Source organism: Lepidochelys kempii, chromosome 27 (assembly GCF_965140265.1).
Source record: "Lepidochelys kempii isolate rLepKem1 chromosome 27, rLepKem1.hap2, whole genome shotgun sequence".
Classification (NCBI taxonomy): Eukaryota; Metazoa; Chordata; order Testudines; family Cheloniidae; genus Lepidochelys; species Lepidochelys kempii.
Genome location: NC_133282.1, coordinates 5,744,597 through 5,752,788, shown reverse-complemented (window position 1 = coordinate 5,752,788; position 8,192 = coordinate 5,744,597).

The following is an 8,192-nucleotide window of genomic DNA, read 5'->3' as shown; positions in this document are numbered from 1 at the left end:
TCCACATTTCATAGTCCCCATTCTGCCCTTAAATCGGCTTCCTTGCAATGCTTTAAAACACAGGGAGCAAGCAGATCCTCCATAGGTGTACATTTTCACAGGTCCATTGACTTCAATGGAGTTAGGACAGTTTACACCAGCTGAGGATCTGTCCTCACATCTATAAATAAGTATTTGTCATATCCAGGAACTGTTCCCTCAAATAAATAATATGACATTTTAATCAATTTATAATGATGTATAAGAAGGTGCAGTGTTTTCCTGGTGAATTTCTGGCCCCATTGAAGCCAATGACAAAACTCCCATTGACTTCAGTGGGGCCAGGATGTCACCTCTTGTGTTTAAATAAGGACTTTTGGTGGCAGAACTGTGGGGTTCAATTCTCAGCTCTAATGCTATGGAAGACAGAATCATAGAGACATTGGGCTGGAAGGGGCCTCAGGAGGTCATCAAGCCAGCCCTCTGCACTGAGGCAGGACCAAGTAAACTAAGACCATCCCAGACAGGTATTGATGTAACCCAAAGATAGCACAAATACCTCCCTTGGAAGCCTATATGACGTTGTAGGGAACATGGGAGACCATTTATAATATTAGTGATACTGATATATAAAATTGCAAGGAATCTGACCAGATATGCCATGTAAGGTATCTGTGAAAGTGTTATGATTTGCCAAGTATGAAGATCTTGTTTATACGTTTGTATCACCTTTGTACTGTGAGTTATAGGTCTGTATGCTATATCTTGTAGTATTTTTGTTGCTGTCCTCTGGACTCTCTCCAATTTGTCCACATCTTTCCTAAAGTGTGGCACCCAGAATACACGGTACTCCAGCTGAGGCCTTACCAGTGCTGAGTAGACCAGGACAGTTACCTCCTGTGTTCCCGCTAAGCTGCGCACCTGTGTGGCCACATAGCACACCATCAAGTGCCATGCATGCTTGCACATCCTCAGCGATGGCGGGACTGGAGAACAGCGGCAAGGGCTGCTGTGGAGCGGGGGGTAGGGGACCAGCTGGGGCTGGGCAGCTGGAGGGGAACCGGGTGGTGGGGAGCAGCGGCAACGCCGGCTCATGGGGAGGTGGCGGTGGTGGGGCACCTCTCCGCGCAGCAGGTAGGCTCAGCGCCAGGAGGGTCCCCACCCCACCCCGGAACTCGCGGGGCTGCTGCATAGCACCCTGCCCTCTGATTTTTGCATAACACCCTCACATCGTCCTCCCCCGGGCGGTGCTGCATTGCTGGGATGGGTATGATCTTCTCTCCCGGGCCCCTCGCTGAGAAGGAACCAGCGAGAGCAGAGGCTTGAAGTTGTGAATGGCTGTGAAGTGGCTGGGAGTTCAGGGTGGTAACAAAAGGGACCAGGAGACCGGTGACTGAGCCACCTGGGCTGTGCTTAGTGCAGCTGCAACCCCAAGTGAGCAGTGTGTTGGGATCCCCGGGGTGCAGCTTGGCACTGTGGGACCGCTGTGCCCCCTGAAGTCTCTCCAGCCTGGGCGGCCTCTCACAATGCCTTGCTAGTGACCAGCAGAAACTCCCTCCAGGCGCTGTGATCACTCAGCACCACAGCATGCGGAGCCCCACACCCAGCTGGATTGCACGAATGCTCCCAGAGCCACTCAGGAATCACCCAGAGAAAGGCACCCGCCAAGTCCCCCCAGCTCCCAGCACTGCACCCCAGAATATACCGTCTTGCGCTGCTCAAGATGAGCACTGCAGATTTACTAACTGGTTCCCCACTTCATCAATGGAAAGTGGGCATACACCCGCCTTTGCACAATATGAAGAGATTTGCCACACACGTCATACACACTCACGGGTAAAGATAAACAGTAAAACAAATTTATTGACTACAGAATATAGATTTTAAGTTATATTAAGTGATAGGCAAAAAGTCAGAGTTAGTTACCAAAAGAAATAAAATATCAGCACGCAGACTAACCTCTCAGCCCTATTAGACTGGGCAACAACTAGACTAAGCAGTTTTTCTCACCCTACTGGATATTGCAGTTCATAGGACACAGATTTCACCCTTGAAATCTGGGTCAGTCCCCACAGTTGGCTTCAGAGTGTCCTTGTTGCTTGCAGTGTAGTGGGTGAAGGAGAAAGGCCCAGCATATGGCCATTGTGTCTGTTTTATACCCTCTGTCCATCTGCTTGGAAAACACAAGTCCACACATGTCTGGGGACATTGCTGAGGCCCCAGACAAGGTTGAGCAATTCCTCTGGTGTGGCCTCATGCAGGTGAGTCATTGCATTGTAGCTCCCTTGCTGGACAATGGCTGGTGATGGGTTGTTTGACACCCCGCCTGGGTGTTGGCGACTTTCCTTGCTGTTGCCTCTGGGGAGCCAATATCTGGCTGATTCCCCAATTTACAGCATGTTTTAGTGACCACCATACAACACACGTCTCATAACTTCATATGCATGAATGATACACATCTATGGATAGAGAAATGACTTTCAGCAGGTCAGAATGTTTCCCCTGATACCTTACAAGGCCTGCTTTATATGTGAGATCACGACTGTACAAAAAGGCGGAATATGGGGTTCCAGGACTCTGTCTCCCCCAAGGTATAGAATGTCACAAGTCACACGAACAACTTCTGGGTCTGCTTCAAAACCCTGGGCAGGCATGTGACTGGCACACACGAGGGAACCCAAGCTGGGAAACCTGGGCTCAGGGGCACTGGCTCTGGGGAGACAGTGGGCGACTTCTCTGGGCACAAAGACATGGGTCCGATTCTGGGCTACCAATGCTGTTTGCTCTCTGCAGAAGTGGAGGGAGGGTGCTGACATAGAATCATAGAATATCAGGGTTGGAAGTGACCTCAGGAGGTCATCTAGTCCAACCCCCTGCTCAAAAACAGGACCCATACCCAATTAAATCATCCCAGCCAGGGCTTTGTCAAGACTGACCTTAAAAACTTCTAAGGAAGGAGATTCCACCACCTACCTAGGCAACACATTCCAGTGTTTCACCACCCTCCTAGTGAAAAAGTTTTTCCTAATATCCAACCTAAACCTCCCCCACTGCAACTTGAGACCATTACTCCTTGTCCTGTCCTCTTCCACCACTGAGAATAGTTTAGAACCATCCTCTCTGGAACTACCTCTCAGGTAGTTGAAAGCAGCTATCAAATCCCCCCTCATTCTTCTCTTCTACACACTAAACAATCCCAGTTCCCTCAGCCTCTCCTCATAAGTCATGTGTTCCAGACCCCTAATCATTTTTGTTGCCCTTCGCTGGACTCTCTCCAATTTATCCACATCCTTCTTGTAGTGTGGGGCCCAAAACTGGACACAGTACTCCAGATGAGGCCTCACCAATGTCGAATAGAGGGGAACGATCACGTCCCTCGATCTGCTCGCTATGCCCCTACTTATACATCCCAAAATGCCATTGGCCTTCTTGGCAACAAGGGCACACTGCTGGCTCATATCCAGCTTCTCGTCCACTGTCACCCCTAGGTCCTTTTCCGCAGAACTGCTGCCTAGCCATTCGGTCCCTAGTCTGTAGCTGTGCATTGGGTTCTTCCGTCCTAAGTGCAGGACCCTGCACTTATCCTTATTGAACCTCATCAGATTTCTTTTGGCCCAATCCTCCAATTTGTCTAGGTCCCTCTGTATCCTATCCCTGCCCTCCACCGTATCTACCACTCCTCCCAGTTTAGTATCATCCGCAAATTTGCTGAGAGTGCAATCCACACCATCCTCCAGATCATTTATGAAGATACTGAACAAAACCGGCCCCAGGACCGAGCCCTGGGGCACTCCACTTGACACCGGCTGCCAACTAGACATGGAGCCATTGATCACTACCCGTTGAGCCCGACAATCTAGCCAACTTTCTACCCACCTTAAATGCACCGGTTTGTTGGTAGTACAAGAATTGCAGCAGCGTGGGAACAAGATCCAGTCGTACCCAGGGTGCGAAGGAATCGTGCTGCTGAGTGCTCCAGAAGGAGGTGAAAACCTCGCCTCAATGCCCCTGCCATGAGGGGATGGCAACTGTGCAAGGGAGCTATGGGTCCTGGTCCAGTCCCAGGGATGCCCCATATGCCATCCACAGCCACAGAGTCACGGATGCAGAGACACGGGCAGAAGGGAGCATTGTGATCATCAGTCTGCCCTCCTGGGTAACACAGGTCAGAGACCTGCCCTGAATTAATACCTGGTTGAACTAGAGCAGATCCAGTCTTGATTTAACACTTTCTAGTGCTGGAGAAGCTCTTGGGATGTCGTTCCAAAGGTTAATTATCCTCCCTGTTAAAAATGTGCCTTATTTCTAGTCTGGATTTGTCTTGCTTCGACTTCCAGCCATTGGCTCATGTTATCCCTTTGTCTGCTGGACTGAAGAGCCCTTTGCCACATTTCCGTTCCCCACACAGGTACTTACAGGCTGTGATCAAGTCGCCCATTAGCCCTCTCCTTGTTAAACTAACCAGTGAGCTCCTTAAGTCTATAGCATGCTAAGCATTTGTTCACATCCTTTAATCATTCTTGTGGCTCTTCGCTGACCCCTCCTCAATTTATCAACATCCTTCACCAGAACTGGACACAGGATCCCAGCAACAGTCACACCAGTGCCAGATACAGAGATAAAATAACCGCTCGGCTCCTACTTGATTCCCTTGTTCATGTTTCCCAGGGTGGCATTAGCTCTTTTGGCCACAGCGTCGCACTGGGAGCTCGTGGTCAGCTCATTATCTACCACGATTCCCAAATCTTGTTCAGAGTCGCAGCTTCGCAGGATAGAGTCCCCCACCCTGTACATACGGCCGACAGTCCTTGTTCCTAGGGGGGACATTTACATTTGGGCAGTCTGAACTGCGATGTGTTTGCTCTTCCCCGCCTACCAAGCAATCCAGCTCACTCTGTATCAGTGACCTTGGCCTTTTCATGATTTACCATTCCCCCAATTTTGTGTCATCTGCATATTTTCTCAGCTTTGATTTTATATTTTTTTCAGGTCATTAATAAAAATCTTAAATAGCTTGGGGCAGGGGTTCTCCACCTTTTTCTTCCCAAGGCCCCCCCAAGATGCTATAAAAACTCCATGGCCCACCTGTGTCACAACAACTGGTTTTCTGCATATAAAAGTCAGGGATGGCGTTGGGGATAGCGAACAGGGCAATTGCCTGGGACCCCATGCCAGAGGCCCCCCTGCGAAGCTAAGTTGCTCCAGCTTTGGCTTCAGCTTTGGGTGGCAGGGCTCAGAGCCACGGGCTTTGGCTTTCTGCCCTGAGCCCCAGCGAGTCTCATGCTGGCTGTGCTTGGAGGAGACCCTGAAACCTGCTCACGGTCCCCTGGGAGCCCCGGACTTTGGTGAGAATCACTGGCGTAAGGCCAAGAACCGATCTTTGAGGGACCCCACTAGAAACACACCTGTAGAATGTGAGACCTATCAGTGAGCCAGTTTTTAATCCATGTAATGGTGCCATGTTGATTTTGTATCGTTCTAGTTTCTTAGGATACTGTGCAGTACCAAGTCAAACGCCTAACAGAAGTTCAAGTATATTACATCAGCACTATTACCTTTATCTACCCAACTTGTAATGTCACCAAAAGATATCAAGTTAGTTTGACAGGAGCTCTTTCCCATAAACTCACATTGGTGGGCATTAATTATATTACCCTTGTTTAATTCTTTACTAATCGAGGACTGGATGAGCCTTCTATTATTTTGCTGGGGGTCAGTGTCAGGCTGACAGGCCTATAACTACCTAGGTTGTCCCATTTATCTTTTTCACATATTGGCACGTTAGCTTTCTTCCAGTCCTCTAGAACGTCCCCTGGGTTCCAAGACTGACAGAAAATCAACATTAATGGTTCAGAAAGCTCCTAAGCCAGCTCTTTTAAAATTCTTGATTGCAAGTTATCCAAACCTGCTGATTTAAAGATGTCTAACTTTAGTAGCTGCTGTTTAACATCTTCCTGAATTACTGCTGGAATGGAAAGGTTTTCATCATCACCATGTGATGTGACCGTGTCATCTGGCTTTTCCTCAACTAGGGAACAGGAACATTTATGCTAACATGTGCTCCCTATCTAAGTAATAGACCACATTTCCCAGAACCAGCAACAGAATCTAGGTACCCTGAGACTGGTAACCACTAGATTAGACCATTCCCTATTCCCCAGCAATAGAACCCAGGAATCTGGAGCCCCAGGCCTTGCTGTAACCAGTAGATCACATTGCCCCCGATTCTCCAGACTGGGACTATAACCTGAGTCCTGCCATCCCTGCCTGGCTCTCGCCCACACTCCCCTCCCTTAAGAATGCCACCAGCATCCCCCAGGCCGGTGCGTCTAGCCCAGCCAGGTTTGTCTGAGTCTCCGTGTCCAGTGAGTGAGGCTGAGGAGGGTGTGTGAGAGGAAAGCCCCTTTGGAGGCCTAGCGACTGGGGAAAGTGCAGTGCCGGCCACCATGACACAGGCTGAAGCAACGCGGTCTCTTTGTTTACTTCCTCCACTGTGATTTCCTCGCGGTCTATATATAGCTCAGGGCCACAGCTTGCACGGCCAGCTCCAGACTGCCATCAGATCTGCTTCCATTGCTCCAGCCAGGCTGCAGGCGCAGGGTCAGCCAGGAACCCTCCCGGCTGACAGCATGGCCTGGAGAGCCAGTGGTTAAATAAAACAAAAGCAAAAGGAAATCGATTAAATCCTTGCGGGGGGCAGGTTTGGTGAGGGGACATGGGCAATGCTCCTCACCTGTGTGTGTCTGCGCCGGGGTGGCCTGGAACTCAGGGCCCACAGCACGGCTTCCTCCGACAGGCATCATGGCAGGACTTACCGGTGTCTCCATTGTCTAATTTTGTGCATCTTCTCTTCTCTTCTCTTCTCCTGCTCTGCGTTGCTGGAGGGGGATTCTAAAACAAGCCAAATCTCCGCTGTCACACACGCTCCACCCGGGGGTGCTTCCCTGCCGTGATCACAAGGCTCCAGCTGTTAGCTGCTGCAGAGCTGAGTGCAGTGAGGCGAGGAAGTGGGAGAGACGTGTGAGGGCCCTGGCCTCTCCCGACTCTTCTTTCCTCTTTGCAGGTGATGGCCATCCACGTGCCCCTTGCCCACAGGCCAGAGAGAAAATCCCCAGGATGCCGCCTGCTCTCCACAGGCCCCGCCCCGGCCCAGCTGCTGATCACATCTCAGGGTCTCTTGCTTTTGTGTGTCACTGGCTGACAGTGAGAGACTGACAGATGCTCCAAAGTTGTAGCCACAGCATCTTGCGCAACGTGGCTGAGTGGAAACATGGGGCGGCAGAGACAAGACAGGGATGCCAGGGCCTTGTGGTTTTCCGGGGGAAGGTTTCCGTGGAGGCCACAAGGAAGCTCTGATCAAGAGCAATGTGCACTCAAGGGCTGGCACCCTCAGCCCTTAAAGGAAATCTCCTGTCTCTGTGGGTGGGGGCCCTGAGCAGAGCCCCCTGCAGCCCTTCCCCGCAGCAGTGCCAGGCTCTGGCCACACCCCAGGCGCTGGCTCTGAGGGGAAGGGACATCACGTTGGGCCCTGGCAGATGTGCCTTTGTGGAGCTGAAGGTGGCACAGTGTGCTAGACTCCCACCGCCTTGCAAAGAGCCTCGCTCCCTGGACTCTGGAAGTCATAATTCTCCTCCCCACAGCCCCACAGGAAGGCCAAGGCTGTGAGGTTCCTGGGACGGCCTCCCTGCTTCCTCACACAAAGCTTGGGCGACCTCACGGCTTCCTGGTGGGCTGGCAGATGTGGGCAGAGTCCCTGGCGTGATGACCCAGGAACAGCAGAACCTGCGTTTATTACTGGCAGAGGGACAGAGCCAGCTCCCCGCATGGGGCTGACGCCAAAACACTGTCCCTGTCTCTGAGCAGGAAGCATCCCCTCCCCTGCTTCCTCTCAGGGCACGGCCGGGGGCCCTGCCCTTCCCCTCCAGGAAGACCCAGCCAGTGCAGTGACTCGATCACGATGCTGCCCCCTCCATCCAGGAACCTCCACGGCCCTTGGAAGCCCTGATGCCCTGAGGCTCACGCCCTGTGTAGTAGGTCCCATCCCCACTGGGCAGGTGGGTCACAGAGGGACCTGCTCAGTCACACAGGAGGGGGGAACAGAACCCAAGTCTAGCCCTCTGCCTTGGCCAGGAGACCATCCTTGCAGCTGCTGAGCCTGTGGCCCCGTCTCAGCTCTGCCCTGGAACCGGACTGGGGTAAAATGTTACCCCCCC